This window comes from Schistocerca piceifrons, chromosome 2 (genome assembly GCF_021461385.2).
Source record: "Schistocerca piceifrons isolate TAMUIC-IGC-003096 chromosome 2, iqSchPice1.1, whole genome shotgun sequence".
Classification (NCBI taxonomy): Eukaryota; Metazoa; Arthropoda; class Insecta; order Orthoptera; family Acrididae; genus Schistocerca; species Schistocerca piceifrons.
This window is the reverse complement of record NC_060139.1, coordinates 298,955,350-298,974,041: the sequence shown is the minus strand read 5'-3', so window position 1 is coordinate 298,974,041 and position 18,692 is coordinate 298,955,350. Positions and strand designations below refer to the sequence as shown.

General features: G+C 42.6%; 1 pseudogene; it reads left to right on the top strand.

Moving 5' to 3' along the window:
• The first annotated feature begins 4,087 nt into the window (after nt 1-4,087).
• On the top strand, nt 4,088-4,205 carry LOC124778640 (annotated as a pseudogene).
• Nucleotides 4,206-18,692: the final 14,487 nt, after the last annotated feature.

The window sequence follows — 18,692 nt, the reverse complement described above, 5'->3', positions numbered from 1 at the left end:
GCTATGACCGTGCCACCCTCTGGCAGTGGCATCAGTTCCTTTCCACCCTCCATGGTGACCTTGTTCCTCTCGCACAGCGCACCTGTCTTGAAAGTAACTCCACCCCAGATGTCACTTTAATTTCCCCCACCCTCTTTGGTCACATCGCCACAGACATCCTTGTCCCATTGGTAGTGACCACCTCCCCACCCTTCTCACCATCTCCTCTGCCCATGGCCCCCCTCCTGCCCCTGTCCTGCTGCCCTTCTGAAGTCCGTCCACAATTACCGCCGTGCTGACTGGGATGCCTACCAGGAATCCATTGCCTCACAGGTCGAAAGATGCCCCCTTACCTTTCACCATCCCACTGACATCACCCATCCCACTTCCTTCCTCCAGATGACCATCACTGACGATGTGGTGGCCCATGTTAATACCAAACTCATCCGCCCTCACTGCCCTATGCTGTCTCCTCAGGCTGTCCTTCTTATCCATGAATCCCTTAGGCTCTACTGCTCCTTCCTCCACACCCATTACTGGGATACACTCCTCCACCACCAGCAATTACAACAACACATCCACAACCTCCTCACATCAAAGAAATGCTGGGACTGGCGCCAGACATATACATGCCTCAACTCAACCTTCCCTGTCAACTCCTCCAAGCACTGGTCTGCTTTCCACCACTTTACTGGTAGCCATCCCGCCCCACATTACCCGCTTCTCCATGACAGCTGCTCCTTCCCTGACAACCTCAGTGAGGCTAACTATTTTGCTCCCTACCTCTCAAAGGTCTCCACCATTCCTGACAATACCCATTTTGATTACTCCCTCTTCCCCACCATTCTTGAATGCACTGATATATCTCTCCTGCCACTTTCCCCCAGTTTTCTGTACTTGGATCAGTCACCTTCTTTTAACATAAACATTCACATTACCGCACATGACATCAAACATGTCCTCTGTTCCAAATGCAACACCGTGCCTGGTCATGATGGAATCACCTACTGCCACCGCAAGGAATCCTCTCTGTTCTTCCTGGCTGCCCTTGCTACCCTGTACAACATCCCCCTCTCCATGGGCTTTTACCCTGACCTGTGGAAGACTTCCCGTGTCCTGCTGTTCCCTAAACCCAACAAACCCCCCCTCTGACACCTCTTATTATCGTCCCATCTTCCTCTCCTCCATGTTCAATAAGGTCTTGGAGTCCATTCTCTCCCACCAAATCAACACCACTTTAACCAGCACCACTTTCTTCCTCTTACCCAGTGTGGCTTCTTGCCCTCCTTCTCAGCCAGCGACCAATCTCCTGTCCCTCCAACTTAACTCCCATTGCTCTGCTATCTTTGTGTACCTCGACCTCCAGAACGCCTATGACTGTTTCTGGCATCCCATGCTCCTCTTCAAACTCCAGACCAATGCTTACCCCATGAATTTCGTCCATCTTGTTGCTTCCTTCCTCTCCCATCGTCCCTTGTATGTCACTATCCACAATACCAACTCCCATACTTTCTATCCCACTGCCAGCATGCCCAAGGCTCCAACCTTTCCCTCTCCTCTATCTCGTGTGTATACTGCCGATATGCCCAAACCTCCCCCACATCTTCATCTCCTCCAATTTGCTGATGACACCGCCTTCCTGGCCCTTTATTCTACACTCCGACAATCCCAACGTACCCTTCAGAGCCACCTTGACCAGTTCTCTGCCTGGTGCAAGCAATGGCTTCTTTGCATCAATCCTTCCAAGATCCAGGCAATAATCATAGGTTGTACCACCCACTTCTTCTGGCTTCAAGATTTTTACATCACCATTTATGGTCATCCTATCCACCTCACTCCTACCCTGAAAAACCTTTGCCTCACTCTTGACTGTCACCTCACCTTGGCTCCCCATCTCTTTATGATCCAAAACAAAGCCCACAATAGACTCCATCTCCTGAAACTCCTGTCCAGCCAGACATGGGGACTGCATCCTTCCACCATCCTTCACACCTACAAATGCTTGATCTGCCCCATCCTTTTTTATGTCAGCATCACTTGGATTTACACCCCTCCTAGATTCGATAAAGCCCTTCAAATCCTAGAGTGCTATGCACTCTGCCTTGCCTTCCGTGTCACCTTCTGTCCCCCATGCACATCCTCTACGACCTCATCCCTTTCCCTCACCTCCTTCTTTTCCTCGAACAAATCTGCACCCTATACATATCCAACTGACTCGATCCCCCTTCCTCGCCAATCCTAGCCCATTGTCACGCCTGTACCATTGTGTTCTGCCCTCTCTTCATCTTCACACCCTCCACCTCCTTTCCCAATGCAACTTTCAGCACCTACCTCTCCTGAATGATAAGCTACCAACTCTAACCCCACCTTCCTCCTCCTCTTCTTCCGCAGGGCTCTCTCTCCCGTCCCCTTCCCTTTCCCTGAGCAGTTTTCCTCCCTCCTACGCCCTCCCCTTTGCCATGGCCTGTTTCTGTGTCTCTACTCCCTACTGCCTTGGCTACCCTCTTCATATTCCACCCTGCTTGCCTCCTGGTGTGCCCCCTGCCACCCCTCCCCACCTCCAGCACCCCCCCCCCCCCCCACTGCACCTTCCTCTCCCCTCCTTTTCCCTCCTCTCAGGCCTACAGGCCTACCATCCCTCGGCAGGTCCCTACTAGAGGATTTTATTCTTCGTGTGTGTTCCATTGCTTGTAGTGGTTTTTTAAGTGTCTCTCGCTCTGTGTGTTTTTATACTGTGGCCTACTTCTAACTTGTGTGTGCGACTTCAGTGTATTTTAAGTGCTTCACAAATCGCCGACTGTGTTATTTTATCTGTATGTAACCTTTTTATCTGTCTCCCAATAAACTTCCACGTGTTAATGTATATTTTAACTTCCATTGTCTCCACTTACTATGTATTTATATCCCCCTTTTTCCTCCTTTTTTATGTATCAATTTACTCTTTGATTATTTGTATGCCACTTGACTGAAGAGCGGATTACAATAAAGAAAAAAAAAAAAAAACATGGCATCAGTTCTCAGCTGGACTCAGCAGCAGAAGCAGCATTCTCCCGAAGATGGCGAAAGTTGGATCGCCGAAATATTGAATGCAGTTGATTTTAGGATCCAGCAACAAACCCGAAGAGACTTTCAAGCACTGATAACTTTACCTATTTTCTGTAGTAATGTCTGATGGCATAAATGCAATTGCTGGTTTTATAATGTTACTTATAATCTGTCTTGATTGCAAAAAATTTTTATTCACATGACCGGTTTCGGTTCCTCTAGAACCATCTTCAGATCTGCAATTTCGGTTACAGGAGTAACCTGTCCAACCACAGAAAAAACAGCATGTGAAGTTTGCTGTGGTTGGATGGGCTACTCCTGTAACCGAAATTGCAGATCTGAAGGTGGTTCTAGAGGAACCAAAACCGGTCATGTGAATAAACATTCTTGCAATCAAGACGGATTATAAGTAACATTACAACGCAAATTTTACGAATAAAAATTACTCGTTTTTTAAAAAACGATTTGTGAAATTAAGAGCAAGTTTAGCGCTGCTGCTATGGCTAATTGATACTTCAATTTTTTACTCGGTTGTTGGTAAAAATAAAAAAACACTTGTTCTAACTGAGACCAAACAAATACCGAAAATACCGTTTATTTGAAACTAAAATACGCGTATCGATTTTAACCAGTCCGTTTTTCCCATTCCAAATTTTACACATCAAGATGGCGTGTGAATTGGGTTGCCGTATCTAACACTCTGAGATGGGGTTGCAGAAATGAAGTAACAAATTATTTAGTATATTAACTTTTTATTCAGAACACAATTACATGAAACTTGTTGCGGCAGAAGTACTTAGTACACCATAGTTTTCGGAAATTTCACCATTCCCAGCACGTCTTTTTTCCCTCTTATGTATTTCTAAAACTCTTTGCAAGTCAGCTTGTAGTTAAACTAGCACTGTAAGACTGATTCCACAGTCCCTGCAGCAGTCTATATCTTTCATAAGTCCACTTGGTCGACATCAACGAAAATACTCTATCCACAGTGGCGTTGTGTGCGGGAATAGGAAAGAGATATTCACATTATTTTAGCATTTGGCATTTGTCTTCAGGATTTTTGGCCAACGGCCTTGCCGCAGTGGTAACACCAGTTCTCGTCAGATCACCGAAGTTAAGCGCTGTCGGACTTGGCTAGCACTTGGATGGGTGACCGTTCGGTCTGCCGAGCGCTGTTGGCAAGCGGGGTGCACTCAGACCTTGTGAGGCAAACTGAGGAGCTACTTGATTGAGAAGTAGCGGCTCCGGTCTCGTAAACTGACATACGGCCGGGAGAGCGGTGTGCTGACCACATGCTCCTCCATATCCACATCCAGTGACGCCTTTGGCCTGAGGATGACACTGCGACCGGTGGGTGCCATTGGGCCTTCCAAGGTCTGTTCCGACGGAATAGTAGTAGTTTAGGATTTTCGATTTCCTTAAGAAAGTAGATTCATCTTCCTTTCACAGAGTGTTTGGACTCCCACTCTTCCAAGTCAGGCTTAGTTTTTAAAAAAAACTCTTCAGATCCTAACATTCCTGAGAACAATTGTCACATAAAATCTTCACACCATTTTTAGTCGGGTATATAATAGTGTTTTCAATATCACCCAATATTGGGTTTTAGATAGTGTCATTCAATCAAGTACTTGACTTTTATTAAAGAAATAACCCATTTCTCTAAGTAATCAAATGCTGTGGAATAGATAGCCATTGTCTATTCCTCAAATTTCGAAATGTAATTAATTATTTCGTGGTTAGGGTTCTCATTTCTTAACTTAATCAAATTCATCTTGGTTTTTATGTCAATAAAATTGGCAGACTTCCTTTCATTCAGCTATCTCTGAGTGTCAGTTAACATATTTCTTATTTCAATTATCGACACTTTATTCTTCTCCGTGACTTTCATATTTTTTTTCAAATAGAGCCAAGTTCACTGTAAAAACATGAAGTACATATCACTGATCAGACTACTGAAAAAAAATCTGGAATTATTGTATGTGGCCTGTCTTCGGCGACAAAAAATTGTTTTAATGGAATCCAAAGCTTAAGAATTCCCTCAACTACGGGCATTAACGACAGCCATCTTGTTTTTGAGAGAGACAGAAGAGTCTAATGATCGAAATCAACGTATAAGCAGGATTCTTTTAGCTTCTCTGTGCTAATCATGTATACTGAAAGATAATCAAATATTTTCGTGACGATTGTTTCAATTTCAACATTTAAGACTCCAGCAGTGCTTCATGTAATATTGTGTAGAATATGGGCAGGGCATCCAATTACCTCCACATTTATTCCTGGTTCTACTTTAATTCAGTGAAACACATTCCACTGGCCGCGTCGATTAAGTCCTCTGAAGTTGATATTGGTACTGTCTCCAAAAAAAGGCGATTAATTTATCTAATGTAATCTGCAGTTATCTTAAAGAGCTTAGACAGAACTTTGCAATTGTCTCAGATGTTTCGCTATTCAGGGAATCAAGCTTCAACAGCTTCTGTTAGTTTCCGTCAGTTTCAGTAAAGTACTGAACAACTAACGGAAACATCTTTTCACCCTTATGGTTCGATGCGTCAGTGCCTATACCGTAAAACGAAACTTGTTGCAGTCGTTTTATGCATTTTGACACGGAATGTGGTGCGAGAATATTTTTAACAATCGCTGTAGCTTTGGCCCTAGTTGCAGATTGCTCTGCGGCGAATTTGGAGTCACGGGACATTGTGGCATTCAGTTTTATGATGCAGTCAAGGGAACTGAAGGATTCATAATACCTGACAACTTTATAAGCTGCTGTTAGTTCTGCAGCAGCAACGAACAATTCTTCCTGGATATCTACTTCAGCCATGAATGTAGAAATAGGCTTTGATGTCGGTGCTTTCACTAATCTGTTTGTATTATTCTTTGCGGAAATGTGACGTCTCACATCTGCTTTACCTCTGTGAGTTACTGATATGAAACAGCTACAAATCTCACACAACGCTTCCTGATCCATACGTCCTTCTTGACAAAAGGCCACACTCTTTTATAATCATCCGAAAAGTGACACATTCTTTTTTCATCCTTAGGTATTTTCGTAAGCTATGATAAGGTATGATAAGGTTATTACACGGTAAACAATCGACAATAACACTTAAGTCTTCGAAGTACACGTCACTATACACTTCACGGCCTGTATAGTAACTTGCACTCGTTGTTCATATTATGTTTTGAAAGAATCGTCTCATCAGATTGCTATTCAAATGGGGACTGCCAGATTCTTCTTTTTTTTCGTTTATTGAATTTCGATTCCTGCCGAAATGGGCGGGCTGGCAGCAGCTTAGTACGCTGCTCTTCAGCCTAAAGAATTTTTAAAACATAAGAAGAATATAAGAAACAATATAACTAGGCTATAAAACGGTGACTTACATTGTGGAAAGTTAAAACATAAAACAAAGGGTTGGCGATGCCAATAAAATACAAAGGAAGCAGACAGGTAAAATAGTAGACAGACAATTTAAAAAACAGGGCGACAGTCTGTTTTCTGTTCGCAAGAGATATAAAAATCACACCCAGCGACAGTATGATGTCCGTTCACAACACTTCAGAAAAGACACACAACACTTAACACTCACTGGAAACACTGCACTAAAAAGTCGGCACGAAGATGACACACCACAGCTAAGGGCAGATGGAGGGGGGGGGGGGTGCTGGACAGGTGAGGGGAAAAAAGGGGGAGGAGAGGAAAAACGAAGGGGGAGGGGAACCGTCGGAGGGAAAGTACTCAGAAGGAGGGGGGGAAGGGCAGATGCGAGAGGGAAAGGGGAAAGGCAGAGGAGGGAAATGCAAAAGGACTTGGCGGAGAGAGGGGAGGCAGAGAAAGGGTAGGTGGGGAAAAAACAGGATGGAAGCGAGGGGAGAGGGAGCCCATGGAAAGGAGAGAGGAAGGGAGGTGAGGATCAGAGTTGAGAGGAGGGATAAATGGAGGGAGAGAGGGCAATATCCAGGAGGGGGAGTCGACAGAAGAAGGAGATGAAGGGTGTAGAGATAGAGGGTAGGGGGGACACAACGGTGAAGGTGCGGCAGAGGGCGGGGGTTGGAGAGGAGAGGAGCAACCAGGGGATGAGGGGGATAAAGGCGGCGGGAGGTGTAGAGTATGCGGATGTGTTCAAGGAATAGGAGCAGGTGGGGGAGAGGAATCAGGTCGTAGAGGATCCGCGTGGGGGTCGCTAGATTCTTCCACATGGTGCTGCTTAAATAGTTCCAGCACCGTACCACTGGAGAAACCTGGCATTTTCTCGAATGACAACTCTCAGTCTACAAGACGCTTGCATCGTCGATACAGAATACACAACACGCAACGCCATCTATGAGACGATCTTGTCAACATAGACTTGTTCACGTAAATAATACTAACTGCTACATTTCGATGCTCCACTAACAGATGGTGTTACTGCAGTACTTCAGCCAAGTTCGTAACATTATTTTGCAAAATAGGGACAAATTTGGGTCTAGTTGGGATGTCGGGCAAGAAGGTTAATAACGGTGACGGTACCGATACATCGGGACGGATGGCAACGCTGCGTTTGACCACTAGCGCTGGGGCATTGTTGTCATAATGCAGCAAGACAAGGCTCCCTCAGAGAGAAGGCGCGCTCGGCTTCGAAGTTCCAGAATCCATTAATACGTAACGGGTGCAATATCGATACCTTACAACATCAAAGATACCAGTGCTCTTTACAAGAGTTAGAGGACATTTTTAGGCTGCATTCATAGTGGCACTCAGAACGGTCGTCAGACGCTGTCGCCTGAGGTTGCCCGATGACGTCGACCGACAGCATGGTCGCGATGCATCCGATCTCCGTCAGTATTTGGCGTGGTCGAGGTGGTTGGATTAGGTTGCAATTTATTCCATGTATGCTGTAAGTTAACTTTTCATCTCCAAGGGTGGGGCGGACACGACAGCGCCTCTGTGCTCGGAGACGAGTGCTGCAATGCGGCGTTTACAATTAAAAAGATGCCGAATGAATGTAAATGAGCTACGTCTGTCTTGAAAAGAACGTGAAGAATACTGTACACTCTGACCTCAGTTTTTGGAATTAACAGACAGATCTACGAATATATGATATGAAGTGGCAAATGCCACACTACAAAAATTAAAAACTTTTTAACTTTGTGACTCCACCTTCCTCCTCCCACCACCGATTAGCGTCAGAAGAGACCTCTACCTTTGAATCTAACCTACCGCATTTGAGGTTTTTCAAATATATACATATGTATTACGAAAATATGTAGTTTCAATGAGTCACCGCATCAAGGATCTCTCCCAAACACGTCGTTCCGAATGCGGTTTACTATACTACAATGGTGTAAAGCTTTTGTCATTGAGGTTATGAACACATAATTTTCAATTTACGTGGCAAAATTAGGTGATGTTACCATCATACGATGCATGTGGGTAAGCAAGTACTATGTTGGCGCATAAGTTCGTAGAGTTTTTGTTTTGGATGTTGGTATACGGGTTGCCATAGGTTCATTTATCGACTGTCGTTTTTTTATTTGTAGTTCACTGTTGTTATTTGAGTTTACGTATTGTCATTTTGTCATATGGAGATAGTGAGTGGAGCAGTGGATGCTAGAAAATGGAGTACCAAGTGGAGAAATCGGAACATTTCCGACATATTCTTCTGTCTGAGTTGAATAGAGGGGTGACAGTAGCAGAGGTAGCCAGAAACATTTTCGCCTTGGATAGAGCACGGCGAGAAAAAGATTTTCTCGTTTAAGAAGGATCGTTTTGGCATTAGTGACTCTACTTTCAGGAAGGCATTCAGGGTTTCATGAAGATCGTTTAAACACATTAACTCACAATGATCACTTCAGCATACCCGAGAATTGGCAAGTGTGATACACTGTCATCATTCCACCATCATGAGACGTTTGCTTGTTATGGGAAAGGTCCAAATATCGTGTGTATGTATATCGCATGCTCTAAGCTAAAATCACAAAAATCAGCAGGTAGCCATACGTGTATCTCTGCTTGCTCGTCATCCATGGGCTTGTGAACAACACAGAGATCAGCGTCGGTGCGATGCACTACGAACTCCTTACCCTAGGTGTAAACATCACGGTTGAAATTTAATATCAACAACTGAGACGTCTTGCAAACGCAGTCGAAGAACAACGACCAGAAAAGACTACATGAAGTGATGCTACTCCACGATAAAGCGCGCCCACTTTCTGCCAGACCGACAAAAAACATTATACAGGCACTAGATTGGAAAGTGACTCTGCACCCACCTTATTCAACTGATCTTGCACCCACGGATTTTCACCTTTTTCGCCCTCTAATGAATAAACTAAAGGAACTCCCTTTCCGGATCAATATGTACTCTAATCGTGGCTCAACGAGTTCTTCGTCTCAAAACCTCTTGATTTCTACAGTCGCAGAATCGAAAAGTGAACCCAGCGTTGGCAGACAGTTGTAAATAGTGAAGGAGAGTATATTATTGATGACTCAAGTCTCTGTTGTGTGCCTCTGTCGTGTTCATTAAATTTGCGGAAAAACACTACGAAATTACGCACCAACCTAATATTATTTAATTAATGAAAGGTAGATTTGTGGTTTCACAGCAGCTCACTTTATTCTAAAAATCGTGAAAATTAGTGCAATACTGCCAGTATACTCAGATAGTCGGATTCTAGTACTGGAAACATCAACGCTCTTCAAACACTTGCCCAGTGGGTTTGAGGAAGGAAGTAACAAGGTTTCTGGTGCAAATATTACTTCAGATTGAGTGTAACTTTTAATAAACGAAATCAACTCTATTACAGTGTCTCTTAGTGCATTCGCACGAAGCATAACTCCAAAACTCTGTGTAGAGTGCATTTAACATTTCGTAGCATCTTGGGCCCAAAACAGCAAGAGTGAAAATACTATCTTTTAAGTTCATCTTTACGTCATCAGCGATATCCAAATATACAGGCGGATGTAATATCGCCTTTTTTTTTTTTTTTTTTTTTTCCTCGCGAGTCATCAGTCTTCCGATTGGTTTGATGCGATCCGCCAGGAATTCCTCAACCGTGCCAACCTCTTCATCTCTACATCCTCACTTACTTACTCGATGTATTCCAATCTCGGTTTTCCTCTGAAGTTTTTCCCTCTACAGTTCCTGGTATTACCATGGAAGTTATTATGTAATGTCTTAACAAATGTCCTTATATCCTGTCCCTTCTTCCTGTCAATGTTTACCATATATTCCTGTCCTCGCCGATTCTCTAAAGAACCTACTCATTCCTTACCTTACCAGCTCACCTAATTTTCAACATTCTTCGGTAGCACCACACCTCAAATGCTTCGATTCTCTTCTTTTCTATTTTACACAGCAACTTCCCCCCGTGATTTTAGTATAGCGTACACAAACTATAACACGGTAGTAAATTGATGGAGCTGACTTTAGTACTCAGCTGATTCATGTGAAAAGGTTACCGACTTGATTATGCACGCACGACAGGAGTTAACAGACCTTGAAGACGGAATGGTTGTTCGAGCTAGACACATGGGACATTCCAGGAAAGACAAACCAGACTCCAGTTGATGGCGACAATGCACTCGTGCCGACTGAACAGAAGGCAGATTCTGGTACGGAAATGTCAGGATCTGGAGTAGAAAATGTAAATGCCTTATCTCAGGGAGTACATGTACAATCGTAAATTAGCGAACCGGTCTTGCCGCCAGCACACTCAGCTTCCCATTAGACGATGTGATTGCGAGAATTATTGCGAGTTTTACGCAAATTGTCAAAGAACATAGTTTTGATATGGCCAAAGATGCAATCTGAATATTTTCGGCAACAAAGTTAAGCTATTGCGAAAGAAATATCGGATAGAATCGAAAATAAACTTCAACGGCAATCTGATGACTGGTAATAAATTCAGAGAACAATGTGAAAATTTAAAACAGCGAAATATCTCAATCACGAAATACCAGTGTAAAATAATGGATACAAAGTTCGTTGCCCTAATGGAAGATATAAAAACACGGATCACTACGACATTGGACGAAGTCAAACAGAAATTTCAAATTTACTAAGACGTACAGCGTGGTAGCCAGTGTCGTAAATAAATTATCAGATGATGTCACATAAAACACAAGCAATATGAAATAGAGACTAGTCTCGAACCTCACTAGCTAGTGAAAGTTGGGCAGGGTCAGAAGGCGACAAGATCTAACTGCTCAGGGAGAAAAATGGGTTTCCAAAAAGAGATACGGAAACAACGAACAACGCTAACAAGAAATAGATCCTGCAGTGCAATGCGTAAGCGCGGAAGTTGTCTCCGAGCCAGGAACCGCAAGCGAAATTATTTGCACAGAACTTGCCGAAATGCGAAAAATTTTAGCAGCTAATGGCGAGACGATGTTAACGCACAAGTATCCGATCTCAAAGAACAGGCCGAAAGAGTTGTTAACACACCGCGTGACACAATAGACGCCCATGCACATGCCGCAAACATACGGGAATGTACCGATGTACAGCTCGCAAGTACAAAATGAAATAGGATATCATGGGGCATGTGCTGGATGCATTTAGCGATTCTACGGGCGCTTTTGGAGGAAAGCCTTCTTAAGCACAGGCACTGTCAGGTGTTTATTCCAGGAAAAAAGTTTCCACATCAGGTGATATTTGTACGCAAGGTTCAAATGGTTCAAATGGCTTTGAGCACTATGGGACTTAACTTCTGAGGTCATCAGTCCCCTAGAACTTAGAACTACTTAAACCTAACTAACCTAAAGACATCACACACATCCATGCCCGAAGCAGGATTCGAACCTGCGGCCGTAGCGGTCGCGGGGCTCCAGACTGTAGCGCCAAGAACCGCTCGGCCACTGTACGCAAGGGCATGTTAACAAAGACGTGCAACTAACGACATAAAATTCAGTTTGCCACCTCGTACATGCAGGGTGAATCCGCATTATGGACCGTGGCAACGGCAAAAATTCTGTTCGACGCGTGAACAATTCGAACAGACATTCTTAAACAAATAATGGTCAGCAAATTCAAGCGCGTCTAAGAAGTGAAGTATTCAACCTGAAGACTTGCAATGCCAAGCAAGAAAGTCTTCGGAAATATTTTGAGAAGTACATTGGAAAGAAACGGTATTATGATAGTCTCATGCCGAACAAAGATGTGATGGGAATTGTAAAAGACAAATTGCCAATCAATATTCTGGAAAAGCTAACACACGCACCCGAAGACACCTTGGAAAACTTTTTGTCTCTCGAGCATTCGCTTGATTTAATTTAAGAAGCGTGGAAAGTCTGAATGGCAACCGCAATGACAGCCCAACATAACGCGAACCATTACCAACAATGGTAGCAATCACGGTGGAAACGGCAACTGTGCCACGCCCACTGGCGAGCGCAGGAATGACAGTGCGCACGCAGGAAACCAGAATGGTTCTCGATTTGGGCGTTGAAATAATAATAACCACAGATATCACCACGGGTGTAAAAATAACAGGCACTCGCAAAATCAGGCATACTGGGGTAAAACCAAAACCAAACCCATGTTCAGTGGCAGCCTAATTTTCAGGGGCCACTGCTGGTAAATTTTTCACTGCCGCCTCCCGGGTGGCAAGAACAGCAGCATCGAGCCAAATATAATAACAAACCAATACAAGTAGTTGAGGTTACGGATCAGCAGTCAGGCGTCAAACTAAAAGCGGCCCTATACTGCTGCCGGATATCGACCGCGCAATGGAATGGCGGGGAAATGAATAATGTTATAACGAACAAGTTTCGTTATAACGAAGGAACTGACATAAGGGATCACTTACATAACGGTCCAGTATCGAATACAGAATGTTATCAAGAGCAAGTTCAGGCAGCAGTAAACGAAGCAGTAGATGAAATATGAACCACCGTCATTATAGATACAGGGGCGAAATTATATGTACTTGCTTCAAATTTTTTTAAGAATACTTGTGAGACCAGAAAGGTTCCGATTTTGCTTGTGCAGAATTGTGTTATCTCCGGAGCCATTGCTGCACGGACACAAAGGATTGAAAAGCAGGCACAGATTGAAGTATTATTTGAAAGCGGAGCCATATATTGCACGTTTTACTCGTTATGGTCTTGGCAGTGTTCTGCCTGTTAGTTATGGAATTTATACGAAGGGGGGATGCACAGATCGACCTCAGGAGTGGAGTCTGCCAAATAGGAGTTGGAGGCAACGCATTTACTTTGAATTTGCTGCGCACTAAGGTATGTTAAGCTAATTTTTTTCCAGAACCTTAAATTGAAGACTACTGGTAGCAAAGTGTTGTGGACAGACAATCATCTTTGTGACTACATAGCAAGGCCATATCTAATCAAGTTAATGACGATATACCTTTCTAATAAGATCTTCACTAAGACACGAGAGTCAGAATACCTTAGCGAACAGCAGAAAGCTGAGCTGTCTGATTTGTTATTATCTTTCATAAATATGTTCTCTTGTAAACCTGGAGTCATATGAGGATACGTTTACAAGATGAATGTTGTTCCACATGAAACATTTTCACGTCAACCTTATTCTATTCCACGGTCGAGAAGGGAGGCAGTTAAACGGAAAATGCTAAAAAACGCTGGGCTAGAATATTATAGAAACATCCATGTCACCTTACAGTACGCCAGTAAATAAAGGAGGTGGAAGAGTGCATCCTGTGCTTGACGCTCGAAACATAAACAAAATTATTGAAACAGTGATAACGCGGGCTGAAGTTTTGGAAGAACAACTACAGAAGTTTCAAGGAGTAAAATATCTATCCACGATTGATTTACCAAGATCAAATGATTGTACCACCATCGCGATCTGTAAAGATTTAGCCAGTAAAGATATATGTTTAAGCATTTTGAAAATCTTGTGAATAACCTGTTCTTGTATAATTATTTTGCCATGTACGTATCTGTATGTTTTACTGTTTTTTTAATCTTATATTAGGTGTATTTCGTGTGGTCATAAATTGAAAAGATACTATTATTAATAATGCATAAAAGATTGCATGGCTATGCTATGTTGACGAAGTGTGTCTCATCAGCAGAAAGCTGAAAATCTTTAGTATGAAGTGTCATAATGAAGGAAAATATTCATGTCATAAACATTAACCAAAATGTAAGTCTTTTATTCTTATCAGATGAAATAATTTTGATAAACCTGGACTAATGAGAGGAACCTAGAACATGCCTAATACTGACAATTCTTTCATTGTACAAAAACGAGGTGCTAGGCACGAAACAAAACGAAAGACTTCTGTGAAATGCTGATTCCAAATAATAGTATGTTCATATGACAGTGCACAGTATGCACAGAATTTCATGGTTAGCTTTAGAAGCTAGGAAGCAGGTGCTATATTTACGATAGAAAATGTATAACTTGCTTCTCATTTTTGTGATTTGTATTAAAAATAAGATGTTACTGTATTTTTCTTTGTATATTTATTGCATTTTTGTGAGATGTATATGTATGTCATGGTATCTAAGCAGGGATGAGCCACGCTTTATTTAAGTGAAGGATGAAATCGATTAGGATTTTATTCTTTGCCATGAACGTTTGTGTCACTAGCGTTTTGCTGACGCTTTGTCGCTTAATTTTTCGTCTTCTAGTGTTAGGAGCCTTGTGTCGCCTATTAGGCGATGTTACATAAATCTGTGTCCTACCCTTTTTTTTCGAATTAGCTCAATATGTAAGACAGTGGAGCAAGAAAAACTATCTGACCGTAGGATCATACACAGGAGAAAACGAATATTCCAAAACCAGAGCAAAAAAAAATTGTAAATTTTTGTATCCAAGTTTCACGACACGAAGTAATGCAAGGACGAAACTAAGTTCTCTGCGAACAATTGTGTAAGTGAAGTTGCACAGACTAAATAGCCGTGAGAAACGCAGCTTCGGAATGCAGAACAGACTGTCAAAGAAACTTAAATGTGACGATCTGCTACGCGAAGTGAAATAAACCAAGATGTGACGCGAAGAGATAGTGATGAAAAAGTAAACTCAGTATCCCGGTATCGACGGTACGATAAAAAACACGCACACATTCATGAAACACTCTTACGTATGCAAACGTAGTGCTTCTATAAACGTTCTCCGGTCAATTTTGCCGCCGACAACACTGTCTAGTGCTACAGAGACTATACTCCATTCATCATAAGAACAACCTGATGTAAACAAACACAAACGCAATGATTATATGAAGATGGTATCTGTTTCTTTTTTCAGATCATGTATCATACAATATATATATATATATATATATATATACATATATTTGTTGAGATCACATAGGACGCCTTCCAGGTGAAAAACAGTCATGTGTAATTACCATCAATAACAAACAAAATGAAAAGGGAATTACAGAAATTAAATAAAACGCCCTCCTGGCAGTACAAAATGGCATCCGCGTCCCGCCAACTTGTGGGTAGGCTCACACTGAATCTCAAGCCAGTCAGGCGTGTTCCAGGCACGTCTTCACGAAGAATATTGCATTTGCCGGTACATTGGACTGAGTCCTGGTATGACACAATCTCACTGAAATCACCTTCTCGTACCTGGGACACCCCAGCTGCAGGGGGGGGGGATCGAAGAAGGCACTACCCAAAAAGTTGGCATAGTACTGACGGTATCGCGGACGGTGCACGAGAAAAGTAAAGCTATCTTGCAGGAACGTCCAAAAGTCAAGAACACTCTTATCACCTTCACAGAACAAATAAGAGATGGAGAGGCCTTTTATCCAGATCACAGCATTGGTCTTCGTACGTGGGAAGTATGTCTCGTCTGGGAACAGAAGAGATTTCGGTGTAATGACATGGGGAGCCGTACGTAGAAAAAAGGCAAAAATCTTCTGAATCAGCTGCCACACCTCTGCAGAAGATCCACACATCAGTCAATGTTCGTCCGTATCAAGCGTGTGTTCTTTCGGACATGTCTTGATATACATCAACGGGAACAGTTGAAAATGTGTGCCCTGACCGGGACTCGAACCCGGAACCTCCTGCATACATGGCACACACTCTATCCAGCTGAGCCACCGAGGGCACAGAGAATAGTGCGACTGCAGGTATTTATCCCTTGCACACTCCCCGTGAGACCCACATTCCCAACTTAATGTCCACACACTACGTTCGTAGTGCCTCTGCTCATTACACTCATTACTCGCGGCAGACAATCTTACCGAGTCCAGTAAGAGTTCGGGCAATGCGTGTGCATCCAGCACAAAAGAAGAAGGTCAATGGCCAGTTAGCCTTAACTATATGAACGCCTGTCGACAGCTTAAGGTCTTGATTTAATTATCATTTCATTCTAAGAGAGCTGCATGGTATCTGTTCTTTCGGACATGTCCGAAAGAACAGATACCATCTTCATATAGTTAAGGCTAATCGCACATTGACCTCGGGAATGTGGGTCTCACGGGGTGCGTGCAAGAAGTAAATTCCTGTAGCCGGAGTACCATCTGTGCCCTTGGTGGGTCAGATGGATAGAGCGTCTGCCACGTAAGCCAAAGATCCCGGGTTAGAGTCCCGGTCGGGGCACACGTTTTCACCTGTCCCCGTTGATGTATATCAACGCCTGTCGACAGCTTAAGGTCTTTATTTAATTATGATTTCAACGCGATGATTTGTCAGAAGCCGTAGCACACGTACACTGGTGCTGTTACGCTCTTGGATGGAGGTCCTACTTCTGTACTGGATATATTATTACTAAGTTATGTTCAATGAAACTTTAAGATATTCTACTGTATTAACGTTCATCAACGTTTTTCTAAATAACGCTTTAGTTATGTAGCTTTTATTTCAAAAGTCGTACATAGTCACAGCCCCTACTCTGTTGTGCTCCGATTGTCGTTCTGTTAATACGCAGTATGAAAATGGCTGAGGCTGCTTCCTGTTCCGTAGTGGAAAACGCGTGTGGAACACGATTAAAAAATGCCGAGAGATAGGTTGTTCTAATGTTTGTCGTTACATTTACAGAGATAATCGGCTTTGAAGTTTTCCGAGATACTGTGCTGCATACAGCTGAGAAAGAATTAGTTATTCGTGTGTAGCGGAGTGGATAGTGAAGTAGTTTGATGACTCAAGTACATGGTTCACTAGCTCAACTATCGCCTAAGTCAATTATTTTTCTCCTTCAATCTGAAATACCTACATCTTCTATTTGTAAAATTGATCACTTTTTATGAATAATGTACGCCTTCTTATTTTTAATTACATATCGCTCGCGAAATTCCTGTTTTCATTTCAAATATAAATTCTCAATTATCGATATTTTATGAAAGACGGTTAATAAAGGTTGCTTAAATTAAGAAAACATTTTTTCAGGCAAAAATGAACTAAATCCTCTTTAGTGGACTATGTCCATTGTTTTATACCACAGATGTAGATACGTGTCGTAGGAACATGAAAAACAATCATTTTTACAGCATCGAGCACACCATACAAATCCTGCATTTTAACACTTGCCACTGTACCATTACAATACGAAACCAACATAACTGATCTTGGACCGAAAAATAACAAGACTGTTAAGCTGCCAGGCGTACTGGAACTAACGCACGCAGCTTTTTCACAAGTCATTGCTGAACGTTGGTGGGATATAGAATGACACGTCAAAAAAGAAGACAATAAAATTCGGCGCCTAGGTGTCTTCGTGGATTCTGTTGTTGGTCGATCTCGTTATCAGTGTAGCAGATGACAGTTTCAGTACTGAAATGTATTAATCGAATTCGGATAAGGAATGAGCTAAAAGATTACGAAACGACTGACTGTAATTAATACCTTCAGTGGCTTCAGTATTCAACGCTACAGTGAAATACCTGCAGCATGCTTTTGCATCACACTCAGCTCCTTCAGAAACATTAACCTGTGATTAAGTTAGGAATTTTCACCGCTCTTGTTTGTAATTAGTATACTATGTCAGGTGAGAACGAGTGCATTTTATGCTTTCCGTCTGGTCACCTAAGAGGAGCGCGGTAATGCTGGAGTTTTGGCGAATATTATTTGATTCTCTTTAAAGATTAAATGACTTTCGAAGCTATATCGTTTCTTTGCCCGTCTCTTTTTACGTCTGAACTGCAACTAATCACATCATTGCAGGCTAGTTGGACAGCTGGCTGGCCAGTGCTGTCCAAATTTAATGCCCCAGTAAAGCTATTGTCCCGCGAATTATCGCTCAGTCCATAAAACGTATCCTTATATCGTACTTGACTGTACTGGTCACAACTAAGGTTCCGCTCCACGTGAAACAAAATCCAATGAGATTCAAGCAAAAGCGGAAAAATACATAGCGTAATGTTTACATCAGCTTTATTCTTATGATGAACAGAATATAATTGTTAGCGTGCGGTTTTGAGTGTGCATTTTAAATTTAAAACTGTTACCGAGCGCGAGTGACTAAATGAACACATAATAAGACACTCTTGTGCGCACTGTAAATATTAGGTTAGTGCAACGTATGAACTGCAAAAAACGAGCTCCTGCGGCAGTGAACAAAACTTTGGTACGTGCTATTTGGTGTCACTAGCCACAGACATATGCTGTACCAACTTTAGAAAAATGAACAAAGAAAATTTACGTAAAGTTCGAAATAGTGATCCATAAACTAACTTCCGTGCCAATGCAGATGCAAACTTTCCATCAGAAGGGGGCGGGCGCTTACCGCGCCTTAACGACTTGCCCACGCCTG